Source organism: Loxodonta africana, chromosome 7, assembly GCF_030014295.1.
Source record: "Loxodonta africana isolate mLoxAfr1 chromosome 7, mLoxAfr1.hap2, whole genome shotgun sequence".
In the NCBI taxonomy this organism is placed as follows: Eukaryota; Metazoa; Chordata; class Mammalia; order Proboscidea; family Elephantidae; genus Loxodonta; species Loxodonta africana.
The window spans coordinates 28,570,919-28,573,959 of record NC_087348.1 but is presented as its reverse complement, the minus strand read 5'-3'; the positions used below and the strand labels follow the sequence as shown (position 1 = coordinate 28,573,959).

At 36.4% G+C, this 3,041-nt stretch overlaps 1 pseudogene; it reads left to right on the top strand.

Annotated features, from left to right (window-relative positions):
* The first annotated feature begins 1,114 nt into the window (after positions 1 to 1,114).
* On the top strand, positions 1,115 to 2,333 carry LOC111748916 (olfactory receptor 4C11-like; annotated as a pseudogene).
* Positions 2,334 to 3,041: the final 708 nt, after the last annotated feature.

The window sequence follows — 3,041 nt, the reverse complement described above, 5'->3', positions numbered from 1 at the left end:
TTGAGTCAGGGGCACCTTAGTCCTCAAAGTCACATATTTGCTTTTAAACACTTTAAAGAGGTCTTTTACAGAAGATTTGCTCAATGCAGGACATCATTTGAATTCTGGACTGTTGTTTCCATGGGCTTGATAGTGTAAAATGAAAATCTACAAAGTATAAAATAAAACCCACACACACACAGACCAAGAGACAGTCATTTGAACCCAACAAGGGAATGCTGAGTGGTTTAAATCAGGAAAGGTAAAATGAAATCCTTGACAACTTCATCCTTTTCCCCGTTCATCATGATGTTACTAGTTAGTACAATTGTGAGGATTTTTGTTTTCTTTATGTTGAGGTGCAATCCATACTGAAGGCTGTAGTCTTTGATCTTTATCAGTAAATGCTTCAAGTCCTCTTTATTTTCAGCAAGGAAGGTTGTGTCATCTGCATATTACAAGTTGTCAATATGACTTCCTGTAGGTCTTTGTATACTTCAGCTTCTCAGATCATTTGCTCAGCATATAGTCTGAATAAGTATGGTTGGTGAAAGGATACAACCCTGAGCCACACGTTTCCTGATTTAAACCACTCAGCATTCCCTTGTTAGGTTCAAATGACTGTCTCTTGGTCTGCGTGTGTGTAGGTTTTACTAAGGAAGACACTCTCGAATGTTTAGATAATCATTCCTTGAATGTCTAGAGCATTTGCAAGAAAAGCACTTTATAACTGGACTGCCAGATTGAAGAAATGTAAAAGCACTTTTAAGCCATTATGAACAAATTTTTCTACTTTTGCAACACACCAGCTCTTGGCAGGTCCATGCTGAAAATTGAATAAAGGTGTTCAACTAAAGAAATTATTCACTCAGGGAACAAATTAACATTTATTATGACTGAATAGTAATTTATGTTTTTATTATTTTCCTATTACACACTCATATGCAATCAGAAGTCGATTAACAGAGTATCATGAATTCTATTTTATTTAAGCTTATGACAAATCAATATAAAGAAAAATAAGTAATTACCCATCTTTAAGTGGAAATTTCATGATCAGGCATAGATATTCAAGCTACAAATGCAGTATTCACTTTATAAAATAATTGCTTTTCTCCTTGCAGATTAACTATTTCTAACCTCTACTTTCCCCACATCTACTGAAACAGTGCAGTCAAACAAGAGTGTAACTGAGTTCATACTGTTAGGATTGACACAGGATCCTACAAGGCAGAAAATGGTGTTCATAATCTTCTTAATCTTCTACACTGGAACTGTGCTGGGGAAATTGATTATTATTGTGACCATCAAGTTCAGTCGGACTTTTGGGAGTCCCGTGTACTTCTTCCTATTTTATTTGTCCATTGCTGATACCTGCTTTTCTACTTCCATAGCCCCTAGACTAATTGTGGATGCTCCCTCTGCAAAGAAAGTCATATCCTATAATGAGTGTATGACACAAGTTTTTGCACTGCATTTATTTGGATCCATGGAGATCTTTGTCCTCATCCTCATGGCTGTTGATCGCCTTGTGGCCATCTGTAATTCCTTGCATTACCCAACCATCATGAGACAACAAGTTTGTATCATCTTGACTACTCTTGCCTAGATAGGGTCTTTTATACATTCTGTAACTCAGATTGTGCTGGTTTTGAAACTACCCTTCTGTGGATCAAATTTAATTGATCATTACTGCTGTGATTTGCCGCCCTTGTTGGAACTTGCTTGTATGGACACTTATGGGATAAACTTACTCTTTGTGTCCAACAGTGGGGTCATATGCTTAATCAGTTTCTTGCTTCTAATGATCTCATGCTTTGTTATCTTACATTCGCTGAGAAACCACAGCGCAGAAGGGAGGAAAAAAGCCCCTTTAACTTGCACCTCACACATCATTGTGGTTGTCTTATTCTTTGGCCCGGGTATATTCATATATACACTCCCATCAACCACTTTTTCAATGGACAAGATCACGACAGTATTTTATACCATTGGGACACCCTTTCTCAACCCACTCATCTACACACTAAGGAATGCAGAAGTGAAAAATGCCATGAAAAAGTTGTGGAGTATCGAAATTACCTAAGAAAGCAAACGACAAAACGAGGGTATGATTATATATTCAGTAATGGGACTTAATTTGTACAGACATCAAATGTTAGTTTGTGATTATTGTAGGAATAACATCCAATCATATATAAGGTGGGGCCCTGGTGGCACAGTGGTTAAGAACCATGGCATGCTACGGATGCAAACCAAAAAGGATGGCAGTTCAAATCCACCAGACTTTCCTTGGAAAGCCTATGGGACAGTTTTACACTTTCCTATGATGTTGCTAAGAGTTTTTTTTTTTTTAGTTTACAAACAAGATGAATGTCTAGCATCATCTTGTGTCAGAGCTAGATACTGGGTCAGAATAATTTAGAGAATTGTGGACCAAGCTGACCTCAGCTTGACTCAGTCGTTTCCTGAGAGCTCAGTTCTGACATTGCTGACATGAACTATACATAATAATTCTGAATCTGTACTCTTTGGTTTGATAAGAAAGATATTTATGTAATCATAGCCGTGCAAACTTGTGAAAAGCCATAAGCAAAATGCAACTGATTCTCTATGATCTTTAAATCTGTCTATAATACATTTTGAATTAGATATCCAACTTCCTCTTTAACACCTCCAGGGCAACTGAGTTCATTGTGTCAAGATCTTCCACTCTATTTTATCACAGTTTGTCTTTGAAGAGTTCCATGTTTCTGAATCAGAGAGTTTTTTTTTTTTTTGGACATACTGATATTCTAAAATGAATTATTTCACATTGATTCCTTCGGACATTAAGACAATAGAAGGGACTTTAGAAAGCATATTTGCCACCTTAAAAATAGCTAAAACTAAAAAATAAGCAAAAAGTATTTAGAAATTCCTGCAAAACAGAACACATGTTTTTAAACTTATGGATCATCTGTTTTATACCTATGTCTGAAGGAAATGTGATTGGGAAGAGCAGAATATAAACTTAAGTGACAACACAAGAATTAATAGGACTTTGAACTATCTGTACGGGA